This window comes from Cebus imitator, unplaced genomic scaffold (assembly GCF_001604975.1).
Source record: "Cebus imitator isolate Cc_AM_T3 unplaced genomic scaffold, Cebus_imitator-1.0 Scaffold20, whole genome shotgun sequence".
In the NCBI taxonomy this organism is placed as follows: domain Eukaryota; kingdom Metazoa; phylum Chordata; class Mammalia; order Primates; family Cebidae; genus Cebus; species Cebus imitator.
In genome coordinates, this window is record NW_016107335.1 from 9,760,182 (window position 1) to 9,783,286 (window position 23,105).

Here is a 23,105-nt window from a genome sequence, read left to right on the forward strand (position 1 = left end):
TTTGAGGGTACATGTGAAGGCTTGTTACACAGGTAAACACGTGTCATGGAGGTTTGTTGCACAGATTATTTCATCACCTAGGTATTAAACCCAGTACCTAATGGTGTCTTTTCTGCTCCTTTCCCTCATCCCACCCTCCCCATCAAGTAGACCCAGTGTCTGTTGTTTCCTTCTTTGTGTTCGTAAGTTCTCATCATTTAGCTTACACTTGTAAGTGAGAAGATGAATTATTTAGTTTTCTGATCCTGCATTAGTTTGCTAAGAATAATAGCCTCCAGCTCCATCCATGATTTTGTAAAAGACATGATCTCATTCTTTTTCATGGCTGCATAGTATTCTATGGTATATATGTACCACATTTTCTTTAACTGATCTATTATTGATGGGCATTTAGATTGATTCCATGTATTTGCTATTGTAAATAGTGCTGCAATGAACATTTGCTTGCATGTGTCTTTCTGACAATGATTTCTATTTCTCTGGGTATATACCCAGTAATGGGATTGCTGGGTCTAATGGTAGTTCTGCTTTTAGTTCTTTGAGGATTTGCCCTACTGCTTTCCACAATGATTGAACTAATTTATATTTTCACCAACAGTGTATAAGTGTTCCATTTTCTCCACAACCTTGTCAGCACCTGTTGTTTCTTGACTTTTTTTCTTTTTTTGAGTTGGAGTCTCGCCCTGTTGCCCAGGCTGCTGTGCAGTGGTGTGATCTTAGCTTACTGCAACCTCCGCCTCCCTGGTTCAAGCAATTCTCCTGCCTCAGCCTCCGGAGTAGCTGGGATTACAGGTGTGCACCACCATACTGACTGATTTTTTTTTTTTTTTGTATCTTTAGTAGAGACAGGGTTTCACCATGTTGGCCAGGCTGTTCTCAAACTCCTGACCTTGTGATCTGCCTGCCTTAGCCTCCCAAAGTGCTGGGATTACAGACATGAGCCACCATGCCCAGCCTTGACTTTTTAGTAATAGCCAATCTGACTGGTGTGAGATGATATGATATCACATTGTGGTTTTGATTTGCATTTCTCTAATAAACAAGGTTTATTACATAGCTTCTTTACATATGCTTGTTGACTGCAAGTATGTCTTCTTTTGAATAGTGTTTGTTCATGCCCTTGCCCACTGTTTAATCTGGTTGCTTGTTTGTCTCTTGTAAATGCATTTAAGTTCTTAACAGATGCTGGATATTAGATATTTTTGCCAGATGCATAGTTTGAAAATATTTTCTCCCATCCTGTAGATTGCCTGTTTATACTGTTGATAGTTTCTTTTGCTGTGCATAGAATTTAATTAGATCACACTGGTCAATTATTGCTTTTTAAAAAATTTTTTGCTTTCTTGTGATTGTTTCAGTGTACACACACTCTTGAAAACTGGCTTCACTGTGTAGCCATATGGGTTCATGTACATTTGTTTTAATTTTTGCTCTTTACTACTAATGCCAAAGAGATGTTTTCAAGGTCATGGTCATTTCCACATTTCAAGGTACTGTTTTCTTATGCTCAGAATCTAGTCTGCATAGTAAATTTATTCATTGTTTTCTCTGCCCTCTTCCATATGATTTTCCTGGTACTGACAAGTTATACCTTGGCTATGAATCACACGGCCATTTGCTATAAACATGCTTGCATGCATGCCATTTGTCACACTATGTAAACACCAAGTAGTTCTCTTCCCATGTTTTGTATATTCATGATTCCCTATTTCCATACAAATCAGCATTGTCATCTAAGACTGCTCATTGCTGGGAAGTTCTGCAGAAGACCTTATTCATTCTTCATGGGAAAAAAATTAGGTCTCTTGTAAGCCCATAGGTCTTTTTCTATTCTGGCTGATGTCTATGTCCCTGAGGTTTCCTCACAGCTATTGAAACTTCACAGTTAGAAGAAGACTTCAGGCAATATAAGTAGAAAAAAAAAATTTAATTGAGGTTGAAAAAGTTTCTCCTGCTAAGCAATACAACCTCTCTACATGTATTTGCAAGATACTGTAAGACTCTTTCCTTATAGGAAAGCTATAAATAAAGAGACCATCTTATTCTGTAATCTTTTAAAAGCAAAATAACATGGGTTAAAAAAAAAAAGTGTCCTATGTCCTAAAAAGAGAGAGAGAAAGTTGAGAGTAACAGAATTTAAATGACTGATTTTAGATTGAGCTGTTACTCAGAAGTAGAGCAACAGTACTGAAATTTGTGTGTTGTTTTCCCAGGTGTTAGCAAGCCCTCCCGGCTTAACTGGCTCTATGTTTGCTCCATTCTTTGGATCATTAATAATGACAGTAAATAAAACTCAACCAAGGAAGCTAGTTCTTTTAATCTGACAGGTAATGGAGAAGCAGTCACGCCTCAAAATGAAGAAATACCTGTAGCCAGAAATCTCTAAGTTTCCATGATAACAACTGAGCTCTTTAGCAATACAATTTTAAAATTTTAATAGTTAGGAAACAGACTTGGCTAGGAAAACCCACGGTCCCCGATCCCCTCCTGCCCTGGGCACTCTCTGTTAATGCTACCCAGGCTCAATATGCCTGAGGCTTGGCCTTTAGATGTGAACTTATTTTACCTTTACTTGGTTTACCTATTTAACATAAAAAATATATTTTAGGGAAAATATTTTTTAAAAGTCACTAGAAAGAACAAAAATTACCTGTAATTCTGCCATCAGGAGAAAATTAAGTTTATCAATCAAATATGTATCACAATAAAAATTCTCTATGCACAGAATTAAAAATGCATTTTAAGTGTATGTAATTTATTTACCCAAGTGGGGATAGTCTATAAAGATTTTTCCTGATTTTTACAATAAATGATAAACTATAGATTATAGTAGCCAAATAATCACCAATGGCCCCATTAAGAAGTTTATGAATACCATTGAGTCAAGATGTGTTCCTCTTCCTGGTGCCATTCCCTGCGTTATGGGGGAATTTGGCATTTTATTTTCCTTGTTACACTGCTTTCTTTATAGTTTCACTGAATATGTGTGAGTGTCTACATAATATATAAGTTTGCTTTTGTTGCATTTATACTTCATGAAGATGATGCTATGGACTGAACAGTGTCCCCTAAATTTCATGTTTCAGTCCTAACCCAAAATATGACTATATCTGGACATAGGGTCTTTAGGACATAAATAGAATTAAATAAGATAAAATTGGGGCCTTAATTTGATGGGACTCTGGCTTTATCAGAAGAAAAGATCTCTCTCCCTCAATCTCTCTCTCTCTGTTTTTCTGCCATGTGAGGAGATAGCAAGAAGGTGGCTGTCTGCCAGCTAGGCAGAGAGCCCTCACCAGGAACTGAAGCAGCCATAGATGTTTAATTAGCAATGGTGAGGTTTTTAAAGTTCATATACAGTTTTAGAAGTTAATAACTTTGTATCTATACATAACAGAAAAAATATGGAACAGAAAAAGCAACATTTCTAACATGATGCAGATCGCATATATCACTTGTGTTCTTTGAAGTGACACAGGAGTGGTTCCAACTCCTCAAAAACATAATTACCTGGGAATTTTACTCTAATTCTTATTCCAAGGGCTGATGAATGGGAGTAGATGAAATGGTGAAATACTTGACCCATGTTCTATAGATTTGGCTTTTGGTTCTAAAGCCATTAGCTGAGATTATTTTACAACGCTCTGTTATGGTAGCCTTAGTAGGAGAGACGATATGACTTTTTAGTGTTATTTGTAGTTTGCTTCTTCACTCAACACTTTGGCTCCAGTGTCATACATGTTGATGCCTGCAGCTGTACTTCAATATTCATATCTCTACAGAATTCCATTTTTGAATGTATCACTATTTATTTCCAACCCCATGATGATATCTTTAGTTTGTTTGCTGTTTTCTGCTATTAAAAACATCTTACAAATGTTCTCATTAATCCATATCTTTACCAACACTTGTTATACGCTGGTTCGGGTCAGTCTAGCTGAGGCAAAATGGTATCTCACTGTCATCTTATTTATATTTTGCATATTAATAAGAGACTATGCAGCTATGCATCAGGTCACTTGCACTTTTTTCCTAGAAATATCTACTTATGTGTTTGTGATTTTTCTACTAGCTCATTTATTTATTTCCTATTAAGTTCTGTTACTTCCTATATTTTCTATTTACTCGCTAATATTACATGATAAAAATCTTTTCTCCAGTTTTGCCTTTTTCTATGTGATGCCTTTTGATGAACAGAATTTTAAACTGTATTGAGTGAAACTTAACAATATTGCCTTTACAGTTACTATTTTTGTAATACATTTAAAAAATACAGCCTACTCAGAAAGCATAAATATATTTTACAGTATGAAGTAGAGAATACATTTTTCCCCTTATAGAAAATTATTTTTCATAACAGCATATATTATTTTTTCTCTATTAATCTATAATGTTATTTTTGCCATATTTCTAATATTTCCCTCCATCCCACCCCACTGATCTCTCTCTTTCTTTCTCTTTCTGTGTGTTCAATATTGTTTCAATGACCTATTTTTTTAATTCCTTTCTTGAAAGCACACTCTCTTAATATACCTTTAGAACAAGCATCAAGGTATAGTGGGGCAATTCTTCCCTCTTCGTAGAATAACGGAAGGCAATTTTGTAAATGTCTCAACAGATTTTTCTCCCATTCACTTTAATAATGTGATTCTAAAATTTACATGGAAGGGCAAAAATACAAAATTGTATTTAGCCCTTTAAGAAGTATCTCATTATGGTTTTGACTTGAATTTCTCTAATGATCAGTGATGTTGAGCTATTTGTCATATGTTTGTTGGCCACATGAATGTTTTCTTTTGAGAGGTGTCTATTCATGTCCTTTGCCCACTCTTTAATGGAGTTGTCATTTTTAGTACTATTTGTTAACGGTGATACTTCTCAAACACAAACTGCATCTGATCTCATAGAGGTATTTCCAAAGGTCTTCATATTTATGAGAACAGCACAGATTATTTTCTAATGGCCTCCAGCACACAACTTCTTAAAGGGCTAATTTAAGTGCACAGGAACAGCTCCCTTTCCACACAGCACTCTCTCAAAGGGACATCTGGTAGACCCTCTGTGACTGTTCAGTGTTTCAACACATTCAGCAGCAGATGGAGAAGTGCTGTTCCTCACCTGGCAATTTTAGTAGGAAAATGATCTCAACTCATATATTTTGAAGGTGATTTAGTTGTATTCCATTTGTTAGTGGTGACATAATTGAGATCAGTATTGTTCTGTGACCCCAAATGGCAGTTACTTCTTAAATGCTGTTATATAATCATTGTGCAATATTATATCATAATTTTTCAAATTGGTGGGCCTCATCAAAGACCTCCTAGGAGTAAGTCAAAGAGTTAAGTACTTTTAATCATCTCCCTTTGAGTCTTCTTATGGAAACTAAAATTGAGAATTCTTGCCTAGGACTGAAACAAATACTTGAGTAAAAATAATCTGGAAATATTTATGTCTTAATCTTCATTTATGCTAGTGGATATATGATGAGAAACAAATTTAGATGCTGGAAAAATAAATTCTGAAATGTGTTAATTATTACAGGCTTGTTTTCCTGAAAAGCAAAATTTTCAGGTTCATTATGCTTTTTCTATTTTCAGTAATCTACTTTGGAAGAAGACATGATATGAGAAATAGATTCATAATATGATTTTAACTTCACCAGAATTACAGATAGTGCAGAATGTAGGACAAACTAATAACATTTGTCAGATTTTTTCTACATTATAATTCTTTTTTATTTTTCTATTGAATTCACCTTTGCAAGTTCTTTATTCTTTCTTTATAGCAACTTTCAAAACATACTTGATAGCAATTCTTCTTTTACCAAAACCTTGACTTTATTACTGTCATGATTCTGGAGGAATTAAATTGTAAATATAAGGCCTAAAATAGGATTAATTCCTTTGTCTTATATAGATTAGAGATAAAGCCGGACTCATAGGTAGGTTTCAGATACACCTGAAATGTCTGGAATATCCAGAATGAAGATGATAGATACATAGATAGATAGATAGATAGATAGATATAATGAAATTGTGTCCATATGTTTGTAGGAAGTACATAGAGATATTGTACTCAGAAGATTAACACATATTACAACATCCATAATTTAATCAAAATGAAAGTCATAATAATCTATTCAACATCAAACTATGCATTGAACATATACAGTACCCCATGTCCTGCTGGGGGAGACCAAACATAAATTTCTATTCCAAAAATACAATGTGATACATGCTGCAATGAGAACTGGCATGCAGAGGACAAAAAAAGGAGGGCAGGGCCACCAATATAACCTGAATTCACACGTCAAAAATTCATCTCAAGACTAACATCGATCACTGAGTTCATGGGAAATGTGATCGTAGGCCGGGCATATCTGGAAACTGCAAGTTACGTTTTCTAATTTTGTATATAATTTTTTAAACATTCACAGTATAAATCAGCTGTCCATCCGATCAGCCAAACTAAACAAAAAAAGTGAGTATAGATCAGAAATAGTCCACTGGGGCCTCTGAGTTGGTTGAAGAAAACTGTTAGAAATTATTTTGTCCCCTTAAGCAGGTTTTTGTCATGGTTCCCAGTAATTGAAATTTTCTATGGTTGTTAAAGAATCATTAAAATAGCCGTTTCTTCATCAATTAGAATCTTGCTGCCAGATTGTATGACATTTCATGAACCAGCTTTAATTTGTTATGCATTGTTCCCAGAAGGTGAGATGAGATTACAGGGACTTGTGTGTTACTTGAGAGATGTATTTTACACTTAACCACTCATGGTCCATTTCTAATAATTCAAATATAACGGCTTGATCTTGATTAGCTAATCTTTCTACATCAGCATTTTTAGATGGTACTTCATGAAATTTTCACTACAATTAAAAATGCAATTAAAATGGATTATCTAAATCAAAGTCAATCTTTAATTACTGCATACTATCTAGATCCTTATTTCACGATAGAACAGATAAAATTCTAACAATTGCAGTGCTAATGCCTTCATTATTAAAAACATAATAATACCAGTCTTTTGAGGCTCATCTTACTTCTTATCAGTTCCTTTTTTAGGTTGTCATCGAGACGTTCGCTTCCTTTAACAACCATGCCTACTTAGTCTTGAGCAGGTCTTTATATGCTTTCCCTAAGAAAAATTAAATTATACAAAGTTTATCTAATTAATCCAAGTCCTTTGATATAAAAGAAATGAGTGCTTCAATGTTGAACTTGTCTTAGCTCTTTTTTTACTTTTCCTTTCTTTTTTCCATTGTTATTTCTTGCAAAAACAATTAAGAAAATTTTGAAAAAGCAAATCCCTGATAATTCCACTCACTGCCATGTTGAGTCTTCATTTTATTAGTTGTACCTTGTTTTCTAAACCATGCACCATTTCACATGCAAACTTTGTATCCCAATTGTTTCAGTAGTGTTAATATTGGTTAGTGAAGTAAAAACTCTTGAACTCAAAAGTCAAAGGCCCTGGTTACAATCTTCAATACCATCTAGTAGTTAAGTAACAGTAGCAAAGCTCTCTAAGCTATGTAAACTTCTGTTTCCTCATCTGTACACTGAGGAGGACAAAATACATCCCTCGAGGTATGGTCAAGAAACTTTGAGGTGATTTATATCAAGTTCCTGTTGCATAGTATGTACTCAGTGAAGAGTGGCTACTTTTATTATGTTACAAACATTTTCCATGTTATAACCAGACTTTATGACTATTAAGATAGCATCTTAACCTATGAGTGGATAAATATTATACAATCAATAAATCTTAATTGATAGACTCTGAGAATGAATATGGTGTTTTTCCAACTCCTCAGTATTTGCGTACACAAAACTATTTAGCTACTGTTTTAAAGCACCTAACCTGTATGTGATGTTAAGTGCATGCAATCATAAAACATCTTTATGAAACACCTAACAGGATATGGCATTATGTGAAGCTTTTATAAAAGCAATTAAACCAAAATAGCCTTTACCTCCTGGCAACTTAAACTCCAGCCAAATATTGATGCAGACTGAGTTATTAAGGGATCAAAACAAATAGTTGTTAAATTAGTTAAATATTATTATTGCATTTAATAAAGGATCAAATGTTTTTGTTGGGATAAAGGGCAGAGAAATTATTTCTAATCCTGCATATCAAAGGAAACGCCAACTCTTTCATGACAGACAGAGAAAGTTCACTGAGCTAGATGGAAATTCTGAACATCCTGTTACAAGACTGGCAGAACAATATGGTAGCCTGCAGGTGACATAACTTGAATAAAAAAACCTGAAAGAAGAAATAGAAACTACCCTAGACTACAGAGAGAATTGGTCTAGTTTGTGTGGTGCTGTGAATGATATTACAGTGATCAAAGATGAAGATACTGATGTGAAAATTTATAACTGCAAAAACTGGCAAGAACCAAGCTGGACATGGAGAAGAAAGTATGAAAAGTGAAGTTAAACAGTCATCAGGCTAGGTGCAGTAGCTCATGCCTATAATTTCAGCTTTTTGGGAGGCCAAGGCAGGAGGATTGTTTGAGTCCAGGAGTTCAAGATCAGCCTGGGCAGCATAGTAAGACCTCAGCTCTATAAAACATAAATAAAAATTATCCAGACATGGTGGTACATGCCTGTAGTCCCAGCTACTTGAAAGGCTGCAGTGGGAGGATCACTTGAGCCTGAAAGGCTCAAGTCGAGTTTGCCGTGTGCTAAGATCTTACCACTGCCCTCCAGCCTGGGTGACGGAGGGGGCGAGGGATAAAAGACTACACATGGGTGCAGTGTACACTGCTCAGGTGATAGGTGCACTAAAACCTCAGTAATTACACTAAAGAACTTATTCATGTAACCAAAACCACCTATTCCCCAAAAACTATTTTAATTAATTAATTTTTAAAAATAAATACATAAAAATTTTTAAAAATAAAAACTATCATCGGGACACATTAGTGCTAAAACTATCCGACCTACAAAATGATAACCTTGACCTTGTCCAAGTTTATGATTCCAGTGAATTTATGGCTAGTTTTTGTCAACTGTGTAGTGAATGTTTATCTTCTGTATGTTGCAATTCTCTATAGTCAGTTTTGACTTAGGTTAAAAAAATAAGTTTATCATAATTGTTGTTTCTTTTATTGTGGCAGAAAAAGGATTCTCAGAGGATTATTTTTGTATCATGATGAAGTTTAAAAAAAAATGAACAACTCTTTTAAAATGTCTTGCTGATTGACATTTTAGTTCTCATGCTTTCCTTGAAGATTAACTATTATAAAAACCCAATAGCTGAATATATTTTATAATGTCGCCAAATGCTCTTTTGAGTTCATGAAGGAAGTACAGAAGCAATATCCTTTGTTAGAACAGCAAATAATCAATAAGACAAAACTACAGAACTTCAGAGTTCATGGATAATATGTGATAGCTCAAAATAACAAGACTACTTTTACAATTTCAGTAGCATTCATCAAGAACAATTATTTAAAGTAATTCCTTTTTGTTTGAACCAATCGGGAAAAAAATGTATTTTATAAATAAGAAAAATGTATGAGTGGTAGTTAATGCTTAAATTTCTGATCTCTAGTTTAATCATAGGGATTATTAATGTAAAATATAAATGTACTGCCCATGTAAGAGGACTCACCTTTGATTTCATTAATTAAAAAAATGCACTTTTTAGAATGATCCAAATGTTGTTTATCATTTTATTTTCTAGTTAGTTTGAGTAGTCTTATTTCATTTATTCTATAGTCTATGGTGCATTAGGTCAATGTTTCTGAACACATCTTCTTTGATATAATTTTTCTTTCTAGATAGGACTTTGTATGCATCAATAGGATTTTATTTGAAAAAGGTTACATAGCAAACCTGCATGATCTGCACATGCACCCTATAACTTAAAGTATAATAAATTTTTTAAAAATTCCATAAATATAGTCAAATAACTGTAATAAGCTGTAGTTTTATTACGATTGGCATGCTTTTTATTTTAGGACATCTTGGAGACTTCAGTAGGGTAAACATTGTAAATCTTCCTCATGCTGTTATGTTCTCACACTTGAGTAGCATTAGTTGACAAAACAACCAACATGAACAAAACACAATATAAAATTAAAAACATACAACAAACAGTACCACAAAACAAATCCCAATTTATGCATAACTTTTCACTTAGGATGCTTATGCTATAAGCATGATGTTTTATTAATATAAATTGGATTAGGAAAGACATAAAGATGACCATGTCTTTCATAACAAATGTCCTCCATTTCTATTCGCTGAATGACCACTTCTAATTTCCCGAACTGGTTCAGTTAAATGAGTCTCTTCACCTGTTTTAGTGATGACATTTAGGTCTTCTCATAAAGAGAAAAGGTCATTTTGTGTACTTGTTTGTTTACTTGCTTGGCTAGAGGAGTCAAGACTTTAGGTAATAAATTTTAAATGTAATTGAATCTTGCATACCTTTCTCTGGCCCTCACTGTACATATCACTGTTCTCCTAACCTGGATGCCTATTTATAGTGATTTCAGAAAAAAAGTTTAGTAGGAACAGACTGTGTTTACCTTCCCATTTTCCCCTCTCTTGGCTTCTTGTAGAAGTTTCCTATTCATGCTTCAACTTCATCATGCCGAGGTAGCCTTCCAGTTGAAAAATATGCTCATGTACTCATATTAACATAAGTAATAGAGCATATATATATATATATATATATATATATAGGTTTTTCAAAATTCCAAATATAATCTAGCACTGGCCCTATTGGGGAATTTTGGGAGAGACATGGAAATCTTAGAACTTGTAAGTTTGCTCATGTCTTTGACAGATGCCAAACACTGATCTTATTTAAATTAGGAATGGATTGTCTCTTTGTAATACAGAATAGTTAGCTAAGAGCATTACCCAACTTTTCATTTTCATTATTATTACCCATAGAATGGAAAAAAACAATCTATTTTCGGTTGCTATATTTTACCAGTAAACATGAGATCTTTCCTTTGCTTCCCAAACAGCCCAGCATATATCACTGCTCAACACCATATCAGCAGTTGCTCTATTTTAAATGTGGTGTGCCCATGGCTACATGATGCATTTTGCCTCAAGATGGAATCTAGAAAGAAAAACTTCAGTGCTCTTGTAGGTATGTTTCTGATAACAAATACTTTGTTTTAAATTTTCTGTATCACCATGAGAGTTGTCAGGGTTTCATGTGTTTGCTACAGTTTTGAAATATTAAATTGGATATATCAGATTGGTGGACTTTTCAGAGATAAAAACCATGAAGCTATATGCTTAAATCTATGAACTCAAGAGAGGGAGAGTGTGTGAATGATCATGTGGTTGTATTAAGCATAAATCAACCCCAATTTATGTGCTACATTCGAAAAAGCTGAAGGTAACACAATAGAGTAATTGAGACAACTTAATTTTTCTGGTCAATTATGTTATCTATTATCATTTTTTAAAATTTTTGTTTTGCTTGTTTGTTTGGTTTTTTAGACTTCCATGGATTGGAGGTGATGGTGAAGTTGCTCTTATTCAGTTATAATTCTAAATTCAATTTTTGGGTTTATGTTAATAGTGAGAAAATCAAAATAGCACTTAGACTACAATAATCATATAATGTTTCCTCCAGCCCTATATTTAATTAAACTGGTTGGCACTATTTAGGTCAAAGTCAATTTAAGTTTTTGGATTAGTAGAACATATCCCCAGAGTGCAGAATATCAGACTTATCTTCAAAATGACACAACACTTCCCTTGCTTTATTTTATGTCTATAAAAACTTTGGAATGTTTTTAAAGACATTAATATTTTTACATGTGCAGATAAAGCCTTTAATAAAAAATGTTTCTTCATATCACTGTTTATGTTTTACATTCCAGAAACTTGCAAATTCTTTCTACAAAGCCAGGATCACCCTGATACCAAAGCCCACAAAGGACACACACATACAAACAAAACTACAGACCTACGTGATATCCCTTATAAACATAAATGAAAAAATCCTCCACAAAATAGTAGCAAATCCAATCCAACAGCACATCAAAAAGATGATCAAATGGGTTTCATTCCAGGGATGCAAGGATGGTTCAACATAAGCAAATCAATAAATGTGATTCATCACATAAATAATTTAAAACAAAAACATATAATTATTTCAATAGATACAGAAAAAGCATCCAGTAACCCTTCATGATTAAAAACCTTTAAGAAACTAGGCATAGAAGAAACATACCTCAAAATAATAAGATCTATTTTTGACAAACCCACCACCAGCATCATACCAAATGGAGAAAAGTTGAAAGCACTCCCCCTAGGAACTGGAACAAGACAAGGATGCTCACTTTCACCACTCCTATTTAGCGTAGTACTGAGAGTTCTAGACAGAGCAATCAAGCAAGAGAGAGAAATAAAGGACATCTAAATTTGAAAAGGGAAGTTAAACTATCTATGTTTGCCAATGATACAATCTCATATTTGAGGAAAATCCTGAAGTACCAATTTTTTTTAAGCAAAAGATAAAGTCCCTTAAAATTCTGACTCTATGTAATATCATTTGCTTGTTTACACAATGCCTGAAATCAAATGTACATGAACTTGTCTGTTTCTTCCACTTGAAATCCTGAATATAGTACTCTTGTATGAGGGAGAAAGGAGAAATACAAAAGTAAAATTGAACTTCTCTTTGATCTAGATATACTCGTTAACTCGTATTACATATAAACTGGATTTTTAGAAAGCAATATTTAATTCTTTATCAAGTCTTTATTTTAAAGGCCCATCAAATTAATACCTTTGTAAAATAAATACACAGCCTTTACGGTATGGGTTTTATGTAACATTTGGCAATTCTAGTTTGCTTATGACTATCTAGATTCTGATCCTCTTCTCTTCTTCCTGTATACTACTATCTAGGAGATCTCACCAAGTACCATGTCTTTAAATACATCAACCTGTTGTTGACAACCAGAGTCTACCTTGAACTACTGTGACTTTTCTCCTAAATGACCTACTGATATTCTTTCTTAATCCTTCCAATGTGTTCTCTACATTGCATTCAAAATGATTTTCTCAGTATCATATCTGATCATGGAACATCCCTGATGGAAAAATTCAAAGCTTTCTCTTGCTTTTAGAATAAATGCAAGAGAAATCCCACTGCATCCTCTATAGCCCAGACAACTAGTCTGATTTCTCTTCCTCTTCAGTGGACTCAGCTCTCACGAATTGTCCTCACTCTTTCCATCAAAGTCACATTAACCTTTCTGTATCTTTCTGTTCTCCTTGCTGTCTAGTAAATTCCTTCCCACTCATCAGTAAACTTTGGGTCAATTGTCTTCTTTGGGATGTCTTTCCTGATGTTCTTGAATAGATCAAATTATTCTATTTTAGGCTTTTATATTACCATGGATTTATCTTTTATGCCACATAACAAATTTGATATTTCATATTTACTTATGTAATTATTTTGTAAATATCTGTCTCCCTACCAGCATCTAAGCTTCCATATTTTAGAGATAGTGTATGTCTTCTGTTCATAACTGATTTATCTGTACTCACTTTCAGGATAATATGTATTTATATAATGAATAAATGAACACAATAGCTCTCACAACCTCAACCCTTGGAGATCACAGCTTGCTAAATATGAAGAGAGATTATTAATGTCAATTTTAATGAATGTATTTTGCGTCAAATTTGAATTGGGGAAAAACACAACCGCAAATGAAATGCCAGGGGTAAACACAGGTATAATACAAATAGACCTCTATGTTTGCAAAAGTTGGTCATATATTTGAAAAGAATAGTTTATAGATTAGTTTATCTTTATTCACAGCTTTCTAAATTGAGAAATATTTTAGAGGGCAAACATCTTACAGATTTAATGATTCAAAATGTCTTTTTATAGATATGATTCAGTCTACATAAACCAAGAGAATTCCATGAGCTTTTCCCCATGAAACTGTTATTGTTGATAGCTAATGTTTGCTTGGAGAAAAAAAAAAAAAACTTAAAGAAACAAAAAGCCACATATTTGAGTTACCACTGAATACCCTTCTAATAAAGCTTTCCTCCTTTCCTCACTGGAATCAGAGCTTCTTACTGGAATGACTCTTTTCTGGTCATTGTGTCTTACTTGCGCAATGTCAAAAACTCTTCATCAGAGATGGGCTTTTTAAGATATGTGTGTTTAAAACCTCATCATATCAGTAATAGTGAGAGTATGAAAGATATAGCTTTGTCATATATTGCTAATAAAAAACAAATGAATCTAATATTTTTGCAGAAAAAGTGGTCAACATATCAAAAGCCTTTAAGGTAGGAGTATACTAAGACATATAATTTCTGCTTCTAGAAATAATGATTTGAAGATTTCAGAAAGTAAACAAAGTTACAACTATACGAGATTACATTGTACTATATTTGATAAAAGCATAATATTTTAAATATTCCTGAGGTAAAGGGCTGTTAATACAAATTATGTTACATCTGTTTAACTGAATATTAATAAGCTATTAAATAGGTTCAACTGTTAACTCTCAGCTCCATTTGGATGTCTAACATACATCAAAACCTCTTAGGATTAAAATAAAATTCTTGATTGCAGCCTCTGCAATTCTGTACTTCTTCCATTTTTCTTCTATTTCAGGAACAGATACCACCGTACTTCCAACTGTGAGGCCAAATATCTACAGTGGTGTTGTTTAATATGTTAACTACCTAGGCACACGTGGCTCTTGAGCCCTTGAAATGTGTGTGGTTAACCTGAATTAAGATGTGTTCTAAGTGTAAAATACAAAGCAGGTTTCAAAGGATTAGCACCAAAAAAAAAGTTTTTTAATGTAGCATTATTTATTAATATTTGTATTAACTATACATTGGAACTATATTTTGAGTATGAAGAATTAAATAGATCATTAAAATTAATTTCTCTTATTCCTTTTACTTTTTCAAACTGGCTACTAGAAAACAAATTGCAAATGTGTCTTACACCTTTTTCTATTGGACTGTGTTGATCTAGAGATGATATTAATTGTTCTCATTTTCTCAGATATCACCCCAATCCCCAGCCATTGGCAGACCCTGCTTCATCATTCTCCAAAACCTACTCTGAGCCTGCCTGTCTTCCTGACAGTAATCACAGCCCAGAAGCCTGTGGTCTCTGCCTTGGCCACTGCAAGAGCCTGCTACCTGATTTCTGTGCTTCTCCTCCAACCTCTGTCTAGTAAAATCTGCACCCAGCAGCCAGAATGATCTTTCGTTAAAAATATTAATTAAAACTTATCACTTGCTGGGCACTGTGGCTCATGGCTGTAATCCCAGCATTTCAGGAGGCTGAGGCAGGAGGATCACTTGAGGCCAGGAGTTTGAGACCAGCTTGAGTAACACAGCAAGGCTCCAGTCTCTACAATTTTTTTTTTTTTAAATTAGCCGTGGTGCTTACATGTAGTCCTAGCTACTCGAGAAGCTGAGGTGGGAGGATCACTTGAGCCCAGGAGTTCAAGGCTGCAGAGAGCCATGATTGTGCCACTGCATTCCAGCCTGGGCAAAAGACAGAGTGAGATCCTGTCTCTAAATAAATAAATAAATAAATAAATAAAAATTTAAACAAACAGGCAAAGGGCATGGCACTTGTGTAACTTCCTATAACACTGAGGATAAACTCCAAGTTTGCTTACTTGGTATTCATAACCTTACAAATTTTGGCACCTAGAAATCTCTCATCCTTTTATATGTAATACTCTCTCCACCCCACACCCTTTTACCTGTTTTGCCAACATTTCAAGGCCTTGGGACATTTCACCTCAGTGTTCTCTCTGTCTGGAATTCTATCACAAATATAATCTGCCAACATAATTCTTTCTTCTTGTCATTCAAATCTTATAATTCAAATGTTATGGATTCAGAGATTTTTTTGGACCACACAAATCAATCATTCTCTATTCCCTCACTGTAAATTATTTATCTGTCTTACACGAATCAACGTCTGATGTTTTCCAATTTGTGTGTGTACCTATTGCATTTAATTTATCACTAGAATACAAGCTCCCTGGGAGCAATTACCTCCTGCCTATCTAGGTATCTGCCAGGTCTAGAACAATGCCCAGTACACAACAGGAATATTATAGACAGTGCTTAAGAAAGAAATGAATACATTAATTAGTTAAGAATGTTGTGGTTAATGAGTGTTTACTGGCACAAAGTTGACTGTTAAATGTAAAAAGGTTTATAAAACCTATCGCATTGGATTCCTTCATATTTGAAAAGAATGCATACATATGTGTGTGCGTGTATGAGAAAAAATAGGAAGAAAGGAAAGGAAGAAAAAATATAGAAAAATTAAATGTACATGAGAGTGGAGGCAAAAGTGGTTATCCCTGAATGGTGAGATAACATGATCTTTATTTTCTTGCTTAAACTCCACTGTTCTTTCTAATATTGGGAGGGTAGGACCTTTAGGAAAATATATACATTGCATGGATATAGCTGAAAACCATCATTCTCAGCAAACTGACAACAGAAAAACAAACACTGCATGTTATCACTCATAATTGGTTGTTGAACAATGAGAACAAATGGATACAGGGAGGGGAACATCACACACTGGGGCCTACTGGGGGGGTGGGGGACCAGGGGAGAGATAGCAGGGGGAGTGGGGGGACTAGAGGAGGAAAAGCGTTAGGAGAAATATCTGATGTAGATGATGGGGTGATGGATACAGCAAACCACCATGCACCTATACATATACCTATGTAACAAACCTGTATGTCTGTACATGTATCCCATAACTTAAGTATAATTATAAAAAGAGATAAAGCATTCACATCTCCTTTGAAAAAAAATAACAAAATTTTAACAAAAAAAACAGATAAATCAATTAATACTTCACAATTTCTTCCCAAAACATAATACTATAATTACTCATTAGATCACATGGCCTTTGTTTAGTAAATGCACGCGCGCACACACACACACACACACACACACACACATATACACACACATACACACACCCCTGAGTCTTACTTTTCAATAAAAATTTAGAAAAATAAGTTGGAACATATCTTTTATTTCAACTGCACTGTATCAATTTGGCATATTGTACAAAGGATTCCATGAAATGGGGTAGGGTCTCACAAAATAATCCCTGATTAGAGATAATTTAATTTTGATTTGATCCTTTCCCAATTAGCAACATGCTCATTTTAGATTTTATACATTAATCCAAATGTTATTGTGTAGAAAAGCCATATCTAATGGGTCAAATCAAGCTTGTCTTCCATCAGTCCTGTTGTTATATAATTTGCTATCACTACGAGAAACAGATAAATGATTTTAAAAGGTTGTGTTATCATTGTTAAACAATATATCATTCTATTACTATAGTCATAAGAAAAGCATGTGAAAGTCAAGACAAAAAGAATATAATAGTTGAAAAAAGAGTATAATATTAAACAGCAACTAGGATGTTTTGAACTCAAAGTAAACTAAAATTATTTGCCTCACAAATAAGCTACTGGTCCAAAACTCATAACATGAGACAATTTTTCAAATGAGAAATAACAGTGAATATTCATTTGAAAATAAAGACAGAATTTAAGCAGGTAGGATTTAATTAACCAAATTGGAACATAGCCAGACCTCTTCAGCTAACATCTCTGCTCATTAATAGATAACATTATTCCTGCCCTGCTAAACCCAATGTCAGGAACAGAAAACATCCTTGCTTCTCTTCCTCATTGGTAAATATCCAAAATTAAATACAATATTAAAATGCAAGCATTTCAATTTTTTTTTTAATTTGCTTATCTGTAAAAGGAGTATAGCCACTTTTCAGCTGTTAAACTGTTACCATTGGGAAGAATTTATGTCTAGGCAATAATGTCATCCACCATACTTTAAAATATGAAATCCAGTGGTTAGATCATTACTGTGTACTACAGTGGACTTGTCATGTTTTGTCTGATCTGCCCCTCTTCCTTTCCCTTCTCCAAGTTTCACTCTATTTTTTCAGGAACTACTTCAACCCTGTTCCTTTTAATAAAGTGCTTATTGTGGGAATGGTACCCTGGTCCACCAGGGTGATCCAGCGATAGATACGCAATTCAAGCCAGCTTATTTTCCAGGATTTTTTAAATAGCACATAGAAGAGTGACCTTTTTCTCTCCAATAGGGAATCTGAAGCTGCAGACCCCAAAAATGCTGGGCCCCATTTAGGCCTCATGAGAAAGTTGGTCCGAGAGGATTCGGTGAAAACAGAAACATCAGCTGAGACAAAGCTGGAGAGACAGGGTCAAGGTGGGTACTTGAAGGTATGATGCCAGTCCCTCTTCAGAGCCACCTTTAGTTCTACCTTTCCAGATCCTGGTGGTTTAATCTAGTCCTGTAATCTTGCTAACTGTTCCTGTACCTACTGTATCCCCTTTTTAAAAAGCTACTCTGTTTAAACTCAATTGATGCTGTTGATTGCAATAAAAAATTCTATATCACCTACAAAGGACACAGGAGAAGTAAAAATGGGTCACAATGCACTCATTTCTATTTTTCAACGTAAATGGCACAGTGCCTCAGGATGGAGGCTGGCAATTGCACTACAGCATTTCATGGGGAAAACATGTAGTACACATAAATAACCAGTTGATTTTTACTTCACAGAAGTTTTGCCCTGGCTAACCCTATTTGTGCTACATTAAAGGCCTTGCAAACAATGCAAATATGTCTTTATTCAGCAATTTTCCTAAATGTAAGCAAATCCAACCAAGACTTTTAAGAAATTCATGCAAGTTTTACATGCATACACACTGTGTGAGCATGAAACTTACCTTGCTATACTTCACTGAAAGAGTGATTGGATGACCCTAAAATCTTTTTAAAAATTGGCAGGGCACATTGGCTCATTCCTGTAATCCCAGCACTTTGGGAGGCAGGGGGATTACCTGAGGTCAAGAGTTTGACCAACCTGACCAACATGGTGAAACCCCGTCTCTACTAAAATACAAAAAATTAGCTGGGCATGGTGGTGGATGCCTGTATTCCCAGCTACTCAGGAGGCTGAGGCAGCAGAATTGCTTGAACCTAGGAGGCAGAGGTTGCAGTGAGCCCAGATTGTGCCATTGCTCTGGGCAACAGAGCAAGACTCCATCTCAAATACATATATATATATATATATATATATATATATATATATATATATAAATTTAGCATTTGCAAATAAATTTATATCCTGAGAATTATCAAATAATCATGGATTATCTAAGGGTAGACTCAATATGTATGGGCTCATCACACAAAACTATTTAAAGAAGGTTAAGGAAACATTACTAAGATGAGAAAAACCTAATTTGGATGTGGGCGTCGTTCATTTATTCAACAAATATTTATTTTGCCACTACTAGGTACGTACCCAAAAGAAGGGAAATCAGTGTATCAAAGAGATATCTATACTCCCAAGTTTGTTGCAACACTATTCACAGTAGCCAAGATTGGGAAGCAACCTCAGTGTCCATAGCAGAGGAATAGATTAAGAAAATGTGGTACATAGATGCAATGGAGTACTATTCAGCCATAAAAAAGAATGAAATCCTGTCATTTGCAACAACATGGATGAAACTGGAGATCATCATGTTAAATGAAATAAGCCAGGCACAGAAAGACAAACTTTTCATATTCTCACATATTTGTGGGAGCTAAACGTTAAAAGAATTGAACTCATGGAGAAAGAGAGTAGAATGACAGTTACTAGGGGCTGGGAAGGGTAGTGGAGGTTGGGGGAGTGAGTATGGTTAATGGATACAAAAAAATATTTAGAAGAATAAACAAGATCCAGGATTTGATAGCAAAACAGGGTAGTCATAGTCAATGATAGTTTGATTGTACGTTTTTAACTAACTAAAAGAGTGCAGTTGGATGGTTTGTAACACAAAGGATAAATGCTTGAGGGGATGGAGATCCCATTTACCCTGATTTGATTGTTGCACATTGTATGTCTGTATCAAAATATCTCATATACCACATAAATAAATATACCTACAATGTACCCATTATATATATATATGTGTGTGTGTGTTTGTGTGTGTGTGTGTGTGTGTGTGTATTCTGTGTCTTCTATATGGCAGATGCTTTTAGAGACACTACGTTTTAGAGGCACAAAGTCTTGCTCTTATGGTATTGATATCCTGAAGCAATGCCATCCAATGGAAATAAAATTATACCACACATGCAAGCTACATTTGTAGTTTTAAAGCTTCCTAGTAAGAACATTTAAAGGAAGAAAATAAATAATTTTAATAAAATGTTATATTTAACTTCCTATATTTAAAATATTATAATTTCAATATGTACACACAATTTAAAAATGTTAATGCAATATTTTACACTCCTTTTTTTCCCACACTATTTCAAATTCATTGTATATTTATTTTGTTTGTTCTTATGGTTTTAAAAAATATTTTATTTTTAATTTCTGTGGGTACATAGTAATTGTATATATCAATAGAGTACATGTGATATTTTGATAAAGGCATGCAATGCATAATAATCACATCACGGAAAATGAGATAACCATCCTTTTACATGTTTATCCTTGGTGTTACAAACCACCCAGTTATACTCCTTTAGGTTATTTTAAAGCATGCCATTAAATTATTCTTAGTATAGTCACTCTATGGTACTATCAAATACTAAGCATTATTTATTCTTTCTAACGATATTTTGTACCCGCTAACCATCCCCACCTTCTCCCCGCCTCCTACTACCCTTCCTAGCCTCTGGGAACCACCCTTCTATTATCTATCATTGTGTGGTTGATACTTATAGCACCCTCAGCTGGGAGTGGCAACCTTTCATATGTCACTAGCACAGATGGCCAGTAGCTGCAATAATGAACAGTGCAGGTCTACAGGGTAGTGAAAGCTAAGGCCTTATTAAAGTCCAGGCACATCAAGCCTAGGAGATATAGACTGTCCCCATCTCCTCAATAAAGTAGTTAAGGTAAATGGAAATTAACTTAGTTATACTCACACAGTGTATAAGTGTTCTAAGGATCTACTCCTATCCAATAAATTACCCCCAAAACATGATTGTCTAAAACAATAGTTTATAATTCTCCCATGCTGTTGTGTGGATTGACCTGACCTGGCTGTGAGGCTCTTCCCTGTGCCTGAAGTCCTATTATTCCAGAACTGGAGTCAGCTGAAGGCCTGATTGGGATAGACAAAGATGCTGCCCACTTCCCTCACATGTCAGGGGTTTCCATTGGGTTGGTTAGCACAACTGGGGGCTTGGCAGACACATTTATCTTCCTCTGTGTGGCTTTCCATTTGGCTAAGTCCAGGCTTCCACCCATCAAGGCAGTGTCAGAGTGATTGACCATGTTATAGATAGCTGGATTTTCTCTACAGAGAAAACGTCCCAGGAAGTCCCAGGAGGAAGCTGTAAGACTTTTATGACCTAGCCTGGGAAGTCACTTTTGTCGTCTTATATTGCCCAGAGCCAGCCTGCGATTCTAACAGGACAGAGAATGTGTACTAAGAAGCATTGTTCATTGAGAATCTGTCTTAGGAAATTAGTTTCCAAAATAAGCAGGAGAGTAAGAATTTAAAGCCAATTAGCCAGGCATCAGAAATCATATGCTTAATAACTGTGGTTATTAAATATTATATAATAACTATGGTATATGTAGAATGTACCATTTGATATGATTCAGCTGTGTCCCCACCCAAATCTCATCTTGAATTATAGCTCCCATAAATCCCATATGTTGTGGGAAGGACCCCATGGGAGATCATTGAATAATGGGGGTGGTTTCTCCCATATTGTTCTCATGGTAGTGAATAAATCTCATGAGATCTGATGGTTTTATAAGAGGTTTCCCCTTTCATTTGGCTCTCATTCTCTCTTGCTTCCCACTATGTAAGACATGACTTTCACCTTTCACCATGATTGTGAGGCCTCCCCAGCCCTGTGGAATTGTGAGCCCATTAATCTTCTTTTTCTTTATATATTGCCCAGTCTCAGGTATGTCTTTATCAGCAGCATGAAAACAGACTAATACAGCATGTATCCTACATATATTTTTTATTTTCCAGTACCTAGTATTGTCTGGAACATAACATGAACTCAGTGGATACTGCCAAATGAATTAAATAGATGTCAATCTATATATTCTGTTTATCCAGAGTTTACGGGACCTTCATTGTGAGATCAGTGTAACAAGAATTTCTAAGTTTGTAAGGCATTCAGATCATGATATTATGTGCTGTAGGGAGTATTATAAGGTTTTATATCCCTTGACATCAACAGCTGGGTCTCATTCTTTTTGGATTTCCCCATACTGAATAGTGCAGTATTAATCATTTAGTATGCACTTGATAATTATGTTGGATTTAAAATAGCATAATAGGAAATCTAAACCAGAATCCTACAGGCAAGGAAAGCTACAGAATATTGATTCAAGCTTCCAGACAATTATATACGGAGAACTTAGATTGACAGGAATGGCATTGAATAGCAACAGATATTAGCACACCATGTCACCCTTTCTACTGTGTATATGCATTTTGAAACTCATTCTAGTCGCCTAGCTAGAGCTAGCTGGGAAGACAGTCAATTTATAAAGCTAATAACCTTTGTGGCACATAGTGTATGATATGGCACCTGGATTCTAAACGCCCATATGATCTGTGCTGCCAAAGGTGACTCAGTGGCTAGGAACTTTTTATTCATCTTACAGTATACTGGAAGAATTTGTAGCTTTGTTATTTTCTTCCAAAGGTTGACTCAAAAAATACTGCCACTCATCTTAAATAACTATCACTATAAAATATTTATAGGCTAAGACATGTGAATATGCCTTGAGGACTTTCACATGAGGAAAACCTAATAATGTTTCATAGATGCAAACGGTAATATTATATCAACTGAGTATAGCAATAAGGAGAAACTTCACTGAAAAAATTCCCATTTTCCTAATTATTATCATTATATACGGACCAGAGCTTCTCTTGGATGGTTTTAGACTAATTTCCCCATTGGAGTTTCATGCTCAAGTGATACATGAAATCCTGATTTGCTTCCTCTTTCTACTGATTTTCAGAAAACTATTAGCTAATTAAC

The 23,105-nt window shown here is 34.7% G+C and overlaps 1 long non-coding RNA gene across 1 annotated transcript in view; it reads left to right on the top strand.

Moving 5' to 3' along the window:
• Positions 1-23,105, top strand: part of LOC108298408 — an 86,880-nt gene that overhangs the window by 13,191 nt on the left and 50,584 nt on the right. The window contains exons 2-3 of the long non-coding RNA XR_001822569.2: positions 11,000-11,127; positions 18,166-18,290. This is a non-coding gene — a long non-coding RNA (uncharacterized LOC108298408). The remainder of the gene's footprint in view (positions 1-10,999; positions 11,128-18,165; positions 18,291-23,105) is intronic.